The sequence below is a fragment of the Canis lupus genome, chromosome 24 (assembly GCF_011100685.1).
Source record: "Canis lupus familiaris isolate Mischka breed German Shepherd chromosome 24, alternate assembly UU_Cfam_GSD_1.0, whole genome shotgun sequence".
Taxonomy (NCBI): domain Eukaryota; kingdom Metazoa; phylum Chordata; class Mammalia; order Carnivora; family Canidae; genus Canis; species Canis lupus.
In genome coordinates this window covers 20,692,642-20,709,336 of record NC_049245.1, presented here as the reverse complement: position 1 = coordinate 20,709,336, position 16,695 = coordinate 20,692,642, and the positions used below count along the sequence as shown (strand labels likewise).

The 16,695-nt window shown below is 47.3% G+C and overlaps 1 non-coding gene across 3 annotated transcripts in view; it reads left to right on the top strand.

The window, feature by feature from the left end:
* Positions 1-16,695, top strand: part of LOC102152990 — a 70,287-nt gene that overhangs the window by 26,381 nt on the left and 27,211 nt on the right. For all 3 annotated transcript variants that reach the window (XR_005377723.1, XR_005377724.1, XR_005377725.1), the window contains exons 2-3: positions 8,002-8,056; positions 12,225-12,360. This is a non-coding gene — a transcript (uncharacterized LOC102152990). The remainder of the gene's footprint in view (positions 1-8,001; positions 8,057-12,224; positions 12,361-16,695) is intronic.

The window sequence follows — 16,695 nt, the reverse complement described above, 5'->3', positions numbered from 1 at the left end:
AATGGAGTGGGGGTGTTCTTTTGGGAGTGGGTCAATCAATACCAGTTGAGGTACTAAGATCTAGAGGGGGTATGGAGGTGCTGGAGGTCCCACAGTGAGTCAGCGGAAATTTCCAGAAACCCTTGTGTGGCCTTTGGGCACCACCGAGTGAGGGGCTCACACAGACTTTGAGGTATGATGTAAAACCTTGGAATAAAATTTGGGCCCTTGAGCTTGCCAAGGCCCTGCATGATCTTGGGGTAGGGGGCTGGCATTGCCCATCTTCCCACTTATATATTACTTCATATTTTGCCCCATCCCTGGACTTTTTTTAACCTCAGTCCCTGAGGTTAAAAGAGATGATCATACCCCTTGACTCATGGCATACCCCTGTATTCCCTGCTCCAGCCACACAAGCCACTTCTAGATCTTCAGGCGTGATGCCCCTGGCTTATCTCTTAGCCTCCACAGTGTTTCCACTGTTCAGATTGTTTTTTGCTCCATTTCACCCTAGCACATCCCTGTTTGTCCTCAGGACTTAGCTGAGGGATCACTTCCTCTAGGAAGTAACCCCAACTTTCTATATTGTGGACTAGCCCAGCTTTGTGGGGACAGAGACTCTGTCCCATGTTTGGCTCAGCATACTTATAATGTGCAGTGGGAAACCCTGGCTCCCTACTGACTAGCTGTGGTATCATGGGCAAGTTATTCTTGCTCTGTGTCTTGCTTTTCCCCTTTATAAAATGGGAGTAATAACTGCTATGGGCTCAGGGGCTTGGCAGCATCATCAGAGTTGCTATATATAAAAGGCTTGGAATGGTGCCTGGCATATAGTAGGTGCTCAATACACGTGGCTTCTATATGTACCGTTGTGCCTGGAGCACCCCACATGTCTGTGGGGTTCTGTGGAATGAGTGGTGACAATCCTAGTCCTTGCTTCCTTGGAAGTGACATTCAAGGGACAGTGGCTGGACACTGAAGAAGGAAACGCTAATATCAATAATATCCCTTCAAATAGTTGCTCAGTGCTACGAGGAACATAAAACCAGGCACGGGGGTGGAGAGTGGTGCTGCCTAGCTAGGGTGGGCAGCAAGGGTCTCCTGGAAGAGGTGACATCTGAGCTGAGACTTCTAGAAGTGCTTAGTCCAGTGGGGTAGGTAAGACACCTGGGTGCCCATGAGCTCACCTCTGCCGGCCTGCCTGATGGTTCTACCATTTCGATTTCCTACAAAGAGACAGTGAAACTGAGCCCAGAGGGCTTCACAAGACACTGAAGATTCACATGGCTCAGGGACAGAGCTGGGACTGGGCTTTCTGTCATCAGGGCTTCTTGTTGGGCAGGATGGAGAGGTAATCCACCCCAGAAGTGACACATCCACGGTCTTGTAGAGCACTAGTGCTGGGTTTAGCATAAGATCCCTGGCCTCCGTCCTCTGGTTGGAAGGTGGCATGGGCACCTAGCAGATAAGGAGAAACCTTTGGCCCAGAAAGTGAGGTTCAAAAATACCTATGGGGTGGGGAGGCCTGAAGCATGGATGAAGTACACAATGGCTGGCACAGCTTCATCACTAGGGCCTTCTGTCCCCTCAGCACTGCCCCACCCAACACTGGCTTCTGGTTCCAGAAAGTCCACTATGAGAAACTAATTTCTCCAAATCACATCAAATAAGTAAAGAACTTTAATCTCAGGGATGTTTGCTGCAGCATCAGAGACTAGAATAAAAACCCCAAACTGGAGAAAATGGAGAGGGGGCGATGAAGAAGATACCTGCTTGATGGACTATTTATAGTCATTAAAAATCATCATAAGAGGGAAGGGCTCGTGGAATTATGTTAAGTCAAGGATGTAGAATCCAGAAATCTCTCATAGCATGTTCACAACTATGAACCAAAATAAAAACAAACATACTCAGAAAAGTGAAAGGAGGATGAGAGGTCTATGAATTTTCTCTCCCTCCGTCTTTTCATGTTTTCTAAAAAGACCATAAAATGTTTCAGTTCAATAAACATTTATCGCAAGCACTTGCTAACTACTCCCTTCCTTCCATAGAGAAGAACTGATAAATTTTGTAAAACATGTCAGGATAGTCATTCTTCTGACTTTTGGGAAGATAGCACTGCTGGTGCAAGTTTCCCCAGCGACAATAATAATTATTGTTCTATCAACAGCAGCATTACTGAGCAGCTCTGCGTGCCTGGCACTGTTCTAAACACTTACCCTCCACAGAAGCTGGCCTCACCAGAGGCTTTAGCTAGAGGGATTCAGAGTCAGTCTGTTTTCAGTTCAAATCCATGTCCTGCCACTTCCCAGCTGTGTGGTTCTCTGGTACCTCTGTTTCCTCATCTGTAAAATGGGGGCATTAATAGGGCCTGCCTCACAAGGGTACTCTGATGGTTAAATGATAATGTACTTGTAAAGTCTTTTGAGGGGTGCCTGGCACATAGCAACTTGACTTGATAATTGTTGACTATTTTAATTTACGCATCTTCATTCATCTAAGCCTCACCATGACCTCAAGGGAGAAGACTCTGTTATGCCCCATTCTACAAATGGGGCTAAAATGACTGGTTCAAGACTACAAGGTCACCCACCCTGTGGGGGGGTTGGAGAAGGTTTCAGATCCATGTGGCCCACTGCCTGCCTCCCCAGGAGCCCTGGGCTTGGTATAACAGGTCTTGCTAGTGGGAACTCCAGGCTTGGCTGTCCTGTCCTATGGAGTCTGCCCTGGTATCCTCCATATTTCAGACTTGCTCTGCCCATAGGGAAGAAAGGTAGCTGCTAGTGTCTGGGTGTGGATCTCAGTGCTGTGTTAATCCAGGTGGCCAGCAGAATTGCCCTGCACCTCACTCTGCTCATCCGTAGAGGTAACGAGGCATCATATTCACAGGGTTCACTGCCTGTGGTTAGGAAGGAGCAGTGCTCTGCTCTGAGAGTCAGGAGGCAGATTCTAGCTCCGGCTTTCCTCCCTCAGCTCCCCCTTCTGGGCTCCAGCTTTCTCGTCTGTCAAATGGGCATGGGACAAGATGGTCCCTGAGCTGCTGTCCAGAGCTGATAATGGAATTCTGTATGAATTCCAAGGAGGAGAGTGGCCACAAATGCATCCACTCCACGCTGATGGGGCTCTTTTTTTCTGGTAAGCTTCACTCCTGCCGCCTTATTTCTCCGGTGTGTTTTATCCAGGCCCTCCTCCTCTGGGCCAGTCAGGAGAAGGTAGGAGAAAGATGAAGCTCTGTATGCTAAGACTCAGAGAGGTGACTCGCCTAAGGGTACACAGGGGGTCCTCTGGAATGTGATAGCCGTGGGCTTTTTTCTTGGGCCACTTAGGTTCTCTGGGAAGCAGATGTGAACATGGAGATGGAAGAACAGAATTTTATGGGTGATAAGACCTGTGGAGCAAAGAGGGGTGCCTTCAGCCAGGGTTCAGCTTTGGCACCTGTGAAGAGAGAGCTGGGAGAAAGGAAGATGGGGAAGATTAGCCTTGGGCAGCGGAGTAGGCCCAAGGAAGCCTGGCCAGCCAGCAGGGAGGAGTTCTAGTGCAAGGACTTTCTGCAGAGGAGCACCATGCTGGACAGAATGGCCAGGCCCTGGTTCCTTGCTCTCGGTGCCTGCAGTCCAGAGGAGGGCCGAGTGGCAGGCATCTTACCATGGCTGCGCATGCTTTTCTTTATGCATTTAATAAACACTTAGAGCTCTGGGCCCTGTGCCAATTACTGATCTGCACACTTTCCAAATATTACCTTAGTTAATCCTCACACTTGCCTTTTCAGGCAGACAATACTGTTAGCCCCATTTTACAGGGGAGGAAGCTGAGCCCAGAGGGGCTCAGTAACTTGTCCAAGGTTTCACAACCAGTATGGTCTCTGCTCCAGAGGCGGTGCTCTGACCGCTTTGCCCTGCTGCCTCCTCTCCAGCTGCAAAGGCCCTGGCAGCCTTCCATTTTCATTCCTCATTGGCTCAGGAGCTCAGAGCCTCAGCAGACTCCAGGAAGGGGCCAACTGGAGGGATCAGGAGTGTGGCAGGGTCACAGACTCTCCTGAAGCTTCTCTCCTATTCCCTCTGAGCCTCCCACCTCAAGGCCTTTGCAGGCCTGTTCCTGCTGCCCAGAGCACTTTTTCCTCCCTCCTGGCTAGTCACACTTTCTCCTCTCACTAATCCCCACCCTTCCGCTTGACCCCAGGATCCAGCCCAGGACAGATAGGATCTGTGCGGTTGGAAGGAACATGTTTCAGAGTCCCAGATGATAATAATGGATAATAATGCTAGCTGACATTTACTGAGCACTTACTATGTGCTGGGAGCCAAATCTAGCCCTTTGTGTGGATTACATCATCCAACCATCACCACAATCTACCAAGTGGGTACATACCTTTTTCCTTTGGGGATGATCGAGTCCCTATCCTGACTATCACAGGCCTTATAATTTTTTCATTAAAGTGTCTTTCCTTCAAAGTTAGAGCTGTTCCTAAATATGCTAACTTTTGTCCCTGATAAGGTCACACCTTAAGTGGCTCCCTGAAACCTCTAGAAAGGGGGTGGAGTGGCTAAGTGACCCATACACCAGAGCCCTACATTCAGGCAAGTGAGGTGGTTCACCGTTGGGCCCAGGTCACCCTGAGCCAAGTTTAAATCCCGGCTCTGCCTCTTCAAGCTGTGTTACTTTGGGCAAGTCACTTTGCCTCTCTGTGCCTCTATTTCACCTCTGTTAACTAAGGCCAATGGTAGATAGCACCTATAAAATAGGATTGTATGAAGCCTGGAGTAGAACTGGAAGCTCTACTTGAATAGTCTTTGGGATACCAGCATGATCCCCATTTAAAAGTTGGGAAAAACTGAAGCACAGAACAGGAAGTTCCTTTTAGGCTCCTGCCTGCCAGATCAAGGCTGCTGCCCTCACTCTACAATGGCCTCTCCTGCCTCCCTCTCTTCCCCACCAGCCGAGCCCAGAACCATCCATGGCAGATGCTGAGGCTGCTGTTGGATCTGCCGAGTTGGCATTTCCAGGCTCCCAGGGCTCCTGGCACAGAGGAGTCAACCATTCTCAGCACCCCCAGTTCTGCCTTCCTGCTCCCCGCCTCTGTTCATATACCAGCTGGGACCCATCAGCTTCTAGAGAAAGCCAGGAGATGGCCCAGGTGTGCAGAGTCTAGGGACTTTCAATATTGACCTATGCCTGACCCCAGACTTGGTGTGGGGGACAGAGACGCCCAAGGATTCAGGACCCCCACATGCTCCTAGTGCATACCTTCCCAGCCTCTCCTCCATCTCACCCCTGCTGTGGGAGGGCTGGGGAGAAGAGGGGTTAAAAGCTTGGATGGTCTGGGTTCAAATCCAACGTCTTCTGCTTACTGTCAATTTACCTAACCTGAGTGACTTACCTGTCTTCCTTGTGCCTCTTGTTTCTTTAGTTGTCAAATAGGGATGTTGATACAGAGCAGGTGGGGAGTGAGTGAGGTGTTTAGGATGCCAGTTTGCACAAAGCTGATGCTCAGGAATGTCAGCCTTGTTAATTCCAAGTCCATTCTTTTCCAGTGGACCCCTTGGACCTTTCAGCCCCAAGGAGCCTCTCCTCTCTGACCCCCATGGCTCTGATAGCCAAAGCCCTACAGTAAAATCCCTGCTCACCTGGGGCACAGAAGTGGCCTGCGTGAAAGGTCTGCTTGGCTGTGATACCTCATGAACTTGTGGAACTGTCACAATGACTTTCAGATGTACATAGCATGCTCATACTCATTTGATAAAGGAGGACACTGAGCACAGAGAGGTTAAGAAATTGCCCAAGGGCTCACAGCTAGTAAGTCTGCAGAGGTTTGCAGAGCACCTGCCATGTGCCAGGCACTGTGCTAAGGACTGGGGACATAGCCATGAATAAACAGACCTGCTTTCATGCAGATCCCATCCTACTGTGCCAACAGATCATAAACAAATGGGTAGATATGCCAGCATCCTATCTATAAAACACTAAGAAAACAAGTGATGGGGGAGCCCAGGTGGCTCAGTGGTTTAGCGCCGCCTTCGGCCCAGGGTGTGATCCTGGAGACCCGGGATTGAGTCCCACGTGGGGCTCCCTGCATGGAGCCTGCTGCTCCCTCTGCCCGTGTCTCTGCCTCTCTCTCTCTCTCTCTCTCTCTGATGAATAAATAAATAAAATCTTAAAACAAAACAAAACAAAACAAAACAAAAAACAAGTGATGTGGGGCAAACATAGAATGAGGTAGGGGCTGTTATAAGTGGGGTGGTCAAGGAAGAACTCTCTGAGGAAATGACTTTTGTATTGAGTCCAGAATGCAACCTGAGCTTCCTTGGGTCACAAGGAACCCATTCTGGCAATGCTGTGGCAGGTTCTGGAATGCCAGAGATCCCAGAGATCCCAGGGCTGGTGTCCCCCACAGCCCAGTTGCCTTGGTCAGCTTCGAAGTGGATAATGGTTTTCTCCTAATCCAGCTGGCCCACCTCTGTGGAACAGTGAAAAGAATGGGCCAAATGACTTAGATTCTCCAAGCATCACCTTTCTCATCTGGAAAATGGGCCTTCATAAACACAGCACATGCTCTAGAGAGCTGAGGTGATTAACAGAAACAATCTGTAGGAAGTCCTGAGCACAGAGCTGAGCGCCAGAAGCACCTGATCTTGCTGTCTGGAGTAGACGGGTGACTTTCCTTTCAGCTGCCAGCACCTTCCAACACCCTGGTCGTGTGAGTCCCCCTCCTTCCACTAGTGGGGTCTCTACTGGACTTCTCCACTTCCTCTCTACAGCCAGGGGCAGTCACGTGGCCCAGGCCAGCCCCATGCTGTTCTGGCTGGAGTGTGGCAGCCTCCGTATTGAGTGTCCAAAAGCAGCAGGGACAAAGGTCTTAGTGTTAGCATCCAGCGTTAGAGTCAACAGGGTGAGCTCTGATCTCAGAGCCCTCTTTCCCACTGATGTTATCAGTGAAGTCTCCCTCAGACCAGGGCTTCGACCTAATTTGGGACTTTTTTTTTCTTTTTTAAAAATATTTTATTTATTCATGAGAAACAGAGAGAGAGAGAGAGAGAGAGAGGGAGGCAGAGACATAGGGAGGGAGAAGCAGGCTCCATGCAGGGAGCCCGATGCAGGACTCGATCCTAGGACCCCAGGATCATAACCTGAGCCAAAGGCAGAGATGCTCAACCACTGAGCCACCCAGGTGTCCCAAGGCTTTTTTTTTTTTTTTTCTTTTTTCTTTTTTTTTTTAATTTATGATAGTCACAGAGAGAGAGAGAGGCAGAGACATAGGCAGAGGGAGAAGCAGGCTCCATGCACCAGGAGCCTGATGTGGGATTCGATCCCGGGTCTCCAGGATCGTGCCCTGGGCCAAAGGCAGGCGCCAAACTGCTGCGCCACCCAGGGATCCCTTTTTTTTTTTTTTTTTTTTTTTTTTCTTGATATGAAGCCTTCACTTCTGGTTTCTGACCCTCTTGGGGGATTCTTCAAGCATGTTTGCTGCCATGGATCCTGGAAGATCCAGCTGCCCATCCATTGTCTGGAAACACCAGTAGTAATATTTTTCTCAGGTTGAATGGCATCCCACAGGCTCTATCCTTCTGGCCCAGAAGGGCCCATTGGGGATATACAGACACTCAGTTCTTTCCACTGTCCTCACTCCAAGAGCAGGAGTCTGGGGTTGTCCACGTTTGTGTTCCCCAGCTCCTGGCACAAAGTGGCTCACAGAGAAGTCTCCATACATGTTCATGATATGACCCAATATGTGGCTGCCATCAAGCCACCTCCCTGTGTTGTTGCTGAACCTCCTGTGACTACCTCTTCTTCCTCCATCTGCTCCCCAGAGCACTGCTCCTCCACCCCCCAGGAATGACCAATTGATAACAGCTCAAAGCCTGCCTTGCTTGGTAGCAGTTGCCTGGAGTCTGGTGTTGCAATAGATTCTGGAACTGAGCTTGGGTTTAGTGGGAAAGACTGCTGAAATTGATTAAGGATGTCTGCAAAGACATAGGAGGGGAAGTGGTAGCACATTCCTAACATACTTGTCTTCCTCTGTTACAGGTGCCCCTAACCTGGGCTCCATAGAAAGAATTCAGGAAGTCTGTCATGAACTTGGGTAAGAAAAGTATTATGTCTTTAATTTCACTAGCCTTTATCTGAAACTGACCATTCCTTCAGTGATGAAAGCAGTGGTATTAGCAGGACCAGTGACTTTGTCACTAATAAAAACCATAGATATTTTCTTATCACATTAGAGATGTTCCAGATATCTTGAAATATCATTTATATTCATCGTGACTTGGAAATTGCAATAGCTATTTGCTAGATCTTGTGTTATAATGTATAATAAATAATATATTACTGTAATACAAACTTGTTTTTCATATTTTGATAACTATTTCAGTGTAATTGGTTTACTCTGTGATTCTATGTGTATTATTTTATTAATTTAAAGGCATCTGAGAAAGAGTCTATTCCATAGGATTTGCCAGATATTAAAGAGTTCCAGGAACTCTGGCCTCTCCAGCTTTGGGAACTCCCTCCCCACCACCTTCTCAAGTTCCCTACCTTATCAGGGTTTGGGAGGGAAGCTGGAGGATGAGGTGAAGTCCTCCAGATGGGAGAGGCCTACCACACAGCCAGCTCCTGTGCCAGCCTCCCTGGGGTGATAGAGGAGGTGGTGAATCAGCAGAAACCTATAAATTGATGGAGAAGAGGTTGTGCAGGCTCCTTCTGGGCCACGGCTGGACTATCTCATGCCAGAGGTGAGAAGCTAGTGTTTTACAAGGTGATTTGAGGGGAGGAGTCTGAGGGAAGGAAATTTCAGCCCCAGAGGGGTCCTAGGTCATCCATCCTGATGTACTCAGAAGCCCTGGACAGCAGGAGCCTCTGAGATTGGAGAGAGAAGGCCCTGCCACAGGGACCAGGAGCCCAACCCCTTTGTCCAGCATGTGTAGCTCCCATTCATCACCTCATTCATTCATTTATTCCTTCACTTACTCACTTGCTCATGTTTACTTAGTTCCTAGTGATTGGCCCAATCATGTGCCAGGACTTGGGCTGGGCATTAGACAAAAAGATGTAGAAGACTCAGTCCTTCCTTCAAAGACATAAGCGAAAAGACAGTGACAATGTCATGGCTTGATGCTTTGATGGGAGAAGTCCATGAGATCCCTAACTCAGCCCAGAGGGATCAGGAAGGCTCTCCAGAGGAGGTGACCTTTCAAGGAAGTAGAAATTAAGCAGGCCCTTGGGTGCTCAAGAAGAGTGTTCAGGAAGCAGAGGGGCAGCACATGCAAAGGAGCTGGGGGATAAAGAGGACACGAGGGGAATGCATACATCACCCACTGCCAGGGGCAATGGTGGTGAGGCATGGCTGGAGGGGTCACGTCACCTAGGAAGCCTGGAAGCCATGCTTGGATGGTTTCCTGGCTAAGGTGAGGAAGGGATGTGGGCCCTGCTATCTCATCTGTCAGAGGCATTGAGCTGTGACTTCAGTGGCCTGGGGAAGTTCAAGGTCTCCGTCTGGGTTGGAGGAGGTGGAAACCATCTCACCAGAGCTGGCAAAGACCAACTGAGAACCTCGGGCCAATGCCTGCCCCTCATGGCAGCAGCCACGAAGTCCTTCTGCTCCGAAGGCCTGAGTAGGCCCTGTTCCTTTATTTATGGGCTGTGTGAGCAATTTGCTCCTTGCTGGCCGGCTGGCTGGGTGTGTGATGCGGGGATTACTCACGCCCCAGTTGTGGTCCGGCCTCTGCAGGCTGCGGGGTAATGAGTGAGGTAATTAAGTGTAAAAGACAGGAGCGAGCAGGGGAGGGCTGAGGGGGGGCGAGCAGTCACTGGCTCTTTTCAGGAGCAGAGGAGTGAGATAATGTAGGATAATAGCCCAGCCAGGCCCTGCCCAGGCAGCCCGGCCTGTGCCGAGAGGTGCCCCCCAAACGGCCAAGACAATTCAGTCTTTTCAGGGAAAATGGGGAGGCTCAGGCAGGGCCGGCTCCCGGGGACAGCTGTATGGAAATGACAGCTCCTCTCCTTGGTCCTTTCCTGTGTTGGCTGAGGGTGGGGAACAGACGCCTTTGGCTGGGGATGAGGCTGAGAAGAAGTAGAGAGATCCAGGGAAGTGGGTGAGGCAAGGTGAGGGGTCCATGTGGGGCTGGACGCTTGAGCTTGGGTGGGAGAGGAGAGATACTGAGAGCAGTAGGTGAGCTTGTTAGTGGCTCCAGAGTCTGGCTCACTGGCTGGGAACCATGGCTTGGCTGTTGACTAGCTGCATGATATTGGCTTAGCTGTGCTCCCTCTTTGGGCCTCAGGGCTCTCATCTGTGAAGTGGGACTGTCAGAACAGTTCCTTCCTCACATGGAAGTTTGGAGGATTGGCACAATGATGCATAGCACCGAGCACACAACGGGTGCCCCACACATTCTAGATACAGTTGACTCCAGAATCCGAGGGCATTGGTCATTCATTCATTTATTGCACAAATATTTATCGAGTGCCTACCATATTCTAGTGGTTCCTGGTACTGGGAAAATAGCAGTGACTAGAACAGAGTCGCTTTCCTCTTCTAAGAGAGGAGACAGACCATACGGGCATTAAACACATAAGATCACATCAGTGATCCCACTTGTGAACATTTATTGTATGGATGTGTTTAGACGCATGTGAAATGAATACATTCAAGTTTCCTTATTGCAGTTTTGTTTGGCTTAACAAAAATCAAGATGCAATCTACAGGTCTACTGTTACCAAACTGATTAAAAAATGGAGTAGCCAAAAGAATATTATACAGCCACAAAAAGGATGAGACCGCTTTTTATGTACAAATACAGAAAGATCTCCTAGAAGTAATGACAAGTAAAAGGAATATAAGGAATATTTTGGGTAAAAGGGGGGAACTAAAAAATATCTTTATATTAGCTTGTGTATATAACAAACCAATAACACTTGTCTCCTATGGAGAGGAGTAAGATTAGAATGAGAGAGCCAGGGCAGTCAGGGAGACTTCATTGTATACTTTTGCATATATATATATATACACACACACACACACATTTAAAGATTTTATTTACCCATTCATGAGAGACATAGTGAGGCAGAGACATAGGCAGGAGAAGCAGACACCCCATGGGGAATCCAGTGTGAGACTGGATCCCAGGACCCGGGATCACGACCTGAGCCAAAGGCAGACGCTCAACCACTCAGCCCCCCAGGCGCCCCTTTTTCTATAGTTTTGTACCAAGTGAATGCATTACTAGTTCAAAACAAATTCAGCTTTCTATTTCCTCCTTCTTCCCTCTGTTTCTCAATATTTGTTGGAAGTGAAGGGTAGGGTGTGGGGTCAAGTAGGGAAGGCAACTGAGTGAGGCTGTGGCTCTGTGGGATGGGGGATTGAATAAATAAATAATATATTGAGGAAAATGAGAGCCAGGTTTCTCACTGTCAGAGAAGGGAATTGCACATATGGAAATAGCAAAGGCTACAGTGACCTCTGTGGTGCTGGAATGGAGTTGGAGGGATTGGGGTGAACTCATGGGTTTGGACACATATAGACAGATAAGCAGAGATGCATGTGCGCATGCACATGTGTGTATTTCTCAGCTCTGTCCACAAAGAGAGCCCAGGAGCACTCACACCCACATAGCCATGAGTACTCCTAGTACCCAGATCCTGGTGTCTTAGTATCTAAGTATAACATCCTCCACTGCAAGGAACCAGGACTCCTTGAGAAGAAGGCTGATTTGAGGGCTAGGGCCTGGCAAGTACAGAGTGAGCCTGAAGCATTTACTTGTGCTATAAAGTGAATAGAAGGGCTCCAGTAATGCTGGGCACAGGTCAGAAGAGCATAGGAGCCACTGGCCAAATCTGGTACTATTTGAGCATCATAACAAATAATGGCAATAGCAGGTTATAATCCATTGAATAAAAATAGGACTCTGGATCTACACTGGTATCATATACATACAGACATACACATACATGAAGGAAGAGAAAGCTCTTTCTCACAGTAGAATGTCTAGTAACAAATGTAGAGGGAAGGATGGAAATATTATGGTATAATTGACTCTGGCAGAATTGTTGCTGGGTGCTAAAATGAAAACTACTCTGTGAAAATTTGTTGGGGACAGAGTAGTTACATAGTCTTCAAATATCTCCCCACAAGATAAGCTAGTCATTACAAAGAGAAAGAGGGTAACTCTATGGTGAGAAACAGGGCAGAGAGTACCTGAATCAAGTGATCAGAGGTGGCATTGCCTGTTATAGGACACACTGGCATGTGCTTCCAGGTGAGACGCACAAAGAGAACCACGTCACTTCTGTGATGTTCCTGCCAAAGACTCAAAGCCTAAGTCTGGTCGGGAGGAGCCATCAGATGAACTCTTATTGAGGAGCCTTCTATGAAATAACTGGCCTGTAATCTTGGTGAGTGTCAAGATAATGAAGGTTAAGGGGAAACTGAGGGACTGTTCTAGATGAAAGGAGATGAACGAGATAAGACAATGAAATACAGTGAGTATTTCTGGATGGATCTTTTTGCTTATTGAAAAATGTTATTATTGGGACAATTAACAGTATTTGACTGGGGTCTGAAGATTCTATGGTAGTCATGTGTCAGTGTCAGTATCCTGATTTTGACGATTTTGCTGTGATTATGCAGAGGATGTCCTTGTTTGTAGAAACTACAGACTAAAGTATTTGGGGGCAATGGGGAATTGGGTCATCAACTTACTCTCAAATGGTTAAGAAAAAAATCTCTCTACGCAAAGAGAAAATGATACAGCAAACTTGTTTATTTATTTATTTATTTTTTATGATAGTTACAGAGAGAGAGAGAGGGAGGCAGAGACACAGGCAGAGGGAGAAGCAGGCTCCATGCACCGGGAGCCTGACGTGGGATTCGATCCCGGGTCTCCAGGATCGCGCCCTGGACCAAAGGCAGGCGCCAAACCGCTGCGCCACCCAGGGATCCCAGCAAACTTGTTTAAATGTAATATTTGGGGGCACCTGGGTGGCACAGTCAGTTAAGTGTCCAACTCTTGATTTAAGCCCAGGTGATGATCTCAGGGTTGTGAGATTGAGCTCCATGTTGAGCTACACACTGGGCGTGGAGCCTGCTTAAGATTCTCTCTCTCCCTCCTTCAACCCTTCTCTCTCTCTCTCTCTTAAAAAAAATTCGACATTTGGGGGTTCTGGGTGAAGGATATGCTGGAATTCTTTGTACAATGTTTGCAATTGTTCTGTAAGTTTTAAATTATCTCAAAGTAAAAAGTTTAAAAAAATTTATTCAGGGCAGCCTGGGTGGCTCAGCGGTTTCACGCCGCCTTCAGCCTAGGGCGTGATCCTGGAGACCCAGGATCGAGTCCTGTTTTGGGTCCCTGCATGGAGCCTGCTTCTCCCTCTGCCTATGTCTCTGCCTCTCTCTGTGTGTGTGTCTCTCTCATGAATAAATAAATAAAATCTTAAAAAAAAGTTATTCAGATGACACTGTAGCCATATAATGTCAGGTAGTGATAAGTGACATAGAGAAAAATAAAGCAGGAAGGGGAATAGCAAATGAAGGGGTGATGCTCCTCTAGATGATGTGATCGGACAGGCCTCTCTGGGAGGGGACATTTGAACAGAGACCTGGATGGAGGGAGGGAGTGAGCCCTGTGGAGATCTGTAGGGAGAGACTTCCAGACTGAGGGACCCATCAGACAAAAGTCAGAGTGGAGCAAGCCTGGTTTGTGTATTAATTTCTTTTTTTTTTTTTTAAGATTTTATTTATTCATTCATGAGAGACAGAGAGAGAGGTGCAGAGACACAGGCAGAAAGAGAAGCAGGCTCCATGTAGGGAGCTCGATGTAAGACTCGATCTCGGATCCTGGGGTCATGCCCTGACCCAAAGGCAGATGCACAACCACTGAGCCTTAATTTCTATTATCATGTAACAAATTACCATAAAGTTAGTGGCTTAAAACAGTACCCATTTAAATCATGGTTCTATAGGTCACAAGTGTGGGACACCTGTGTGGCTCAGTGGTTGAGCATCTGCCTGCTTCTCCCTCTGCCTATGTTTCTGCCTCTCTGTGTGTCTCTCATGAATGAATAAATAAAAAATCTTAAAAAAAAAAAGTCACAAGTGTGACATCCTGTGCCATACATCATAACCTGATCATGGGAGTAAACGCTATCACATCCACAGTCCAGGGCATTATATACTGGACATATACACCTGCAGGGGGTGAGGAGGAGAGCTGGAAATCTTGGGGGACATCTTGGAATTCTGCCTACCATAGTGGGGGATTTGAAGAACAAGGAATCAGTGTGGCTGGAGAAGAGTGAGCAAGGGGACGAGAGGTAGGAGAGAGCGGAGTATCATAGGTGGAGAGACATATATACACCGTGTGGCCCAATGGGAAACTGAGGTCCAGAAAATGGCCTTGTGCCTTTTGGCTCCTGAGTAAGGGGAGGGTCATGCCAGTTCTGCTTGGATTCACTCGAACTGAAGAACAACCTCAGGGTAGGACCCAATAGATGATTTTAAGTCAAAGGAGTGTGTGCCTACGGGTAGCCTTTGGGGAACCGGTAGGCTGCTGGGCATGGGTGATGAACTGATCTACTCCATGAATTTGGCCTAGGAGGCACAGTGCAAGAAGCCACAGGCTCTTCAAGGGCCCATGGAAAAGTCTGAAACTGGAAAAAGTTGCCTGGAAAAATTTATTTATTTATTTTTATTATTATATTTCTTAGATTTTATTTACATGAGAGAGTACACAGGCACAAGCAGGGGGAGGGGCAGAGGGAGAGGGAGAGGCAGGCTCCCCATTGAGCAGGGAGTGTGATGTCGGACTGGATCCCAGGACCCTGGGATCATAACCTGAGCTGAAGGCAGACACTTCATTGAGAAACCCAGGTGTCCCCCAATTTTTTTTAAAAAGAGTAAAGAAACTTCACTGAAGTTGAGAGCAATCCGATTTAATGGTCTGGAAGTAGCATTATGTCACCTGATGATCAGTAACTAATTCAACTCTCATAATAATTGCATATGTGTTATATTTCCTGTGACTGCATCTTGTTTCCATTTTTTTAACTCTATTTTCCATAGTATCACATACAGTGTACAAAATGAAAATGTACAAAAGGCGATGCAGCAAAGCTTCTCTCTACTCCTGACCCCTAACTACCCCTTCCCCTCCCCCAAGACCAGTTTCCTGTTCTCAGAGGCATTTTATGCACATTACAAGTGGCCAAGTATATGCACACTTTACTCCCCCCTTTTCACAATGGTAGCTGCTCTGCCTGCTTTTCTCCCCTTGGCGACGTATGCTTCTGATTGGCTCATATGGAGCTGCCTGTTCTTTTGTACTGCAGCAGAGGAACCTATTATTTGAATGAATTGTCACCTTGCCACCTCTTTTCCTAACACCCTGAGTGCTCTTGGCCTCTCCCTTGTCCCCCAGGCAGTCACTGTAGCTCTAGCTCATCCCACCGCTTCCCCTCAGATGATAAGCATGGGATCCTGCTTGCCCAGTAACTGGCCAACAGTGCTGGGTCACACCCCCCAGAAGTGTGGGAGAGTTAAAGCCCCAGCCCTCAGGGCAAGTGTTGTCCAGCATTGTCCTCAGTAAGTCAGAAGACAGGGCGGAAGGAAGAAGAATTTATCAGGTGCCCGAGGGCAGGGGGCTGAGAGAAGGGGCTCAGTCCTGCCAGTTTGAGCCTAGTTGCCCACATCTCCTGGGTACATGTACAAGTTTCTCTAGAATGTCACCTGGAATGGGATTACTGAGTTGTAGAGGAAGAGTAAAATAATGCCAAGTTGTTCAAAGTGGTTGTACAAATTGACCTCCTATCACCAGTGTCAAGGAATTCTGGTTCCACATAAGTGATCAAGTTGGAATTTATCCAGCTTTGTAAGTTTTCCTAATCTAGTGGACACAATACGAACTCTTAGTTTGGATTTTGCTAATTACTAAGATGTTAAACATCTTTGTATATGTTTATGGGCTGTTCATGTTTTCTATTCTTTATACCTATTCAAATCTTTAGCCTATTTTTCTTTCTTTTTTTTTTTAATTTTTTTAAATTTTTATTTATTTATGATAGTCACAGAGAGAGAGAGAGAGAGAGAGAGAGGCAGAGACACAGGCAGAGGGAGAAGCAGGCTCCATGCACCGGGAGCCCGATGTGGGATTCGATCCCGGGTCTCCAGGATCACGCCCTGGGCCAAAGGCAGGCACCAAACCGCTGCGCCACCCAGGGATCCCCTATTTTTCTTTTTGATTGTCTTTGTCTTACTGATTTGTAGGAGCTCTTTATATATTTTGGGTACTAATATTTGTAATCAGACTGTTACAAGCTTTCCCCAACTTGTGGCTTATTGTTTCACTTTTCTTATTGTGAATTTTGAACAGAGTATTAATTCTAATGTAGAATTTATTAATATTTGCCTTTATGGTTTGGACTTTTTGTTTCTTGTTTAAGAAATCCTCTCATACCCAATTTTTCTACAGTGCATATGTATATATATTTTAAAAGGGACATATTGTACATTCTATTTTGTAGCTGCTTTTCTACTTATTCATATAGCATGAACATTTTTACAGCATCATCAGCAAGTGGTTGCATAGTTTCCCGTCACATAGACTATCCTATTTCCTGAATCCCCTGTTGATGAGTATTCACTTTGCAACTTTTTGCTCTTACCAACAATGCTGCCAGGAACATCTCACAGCTGTCGTGGTCCACATTCATGATGATTTTTCTAAATAAAGTCCT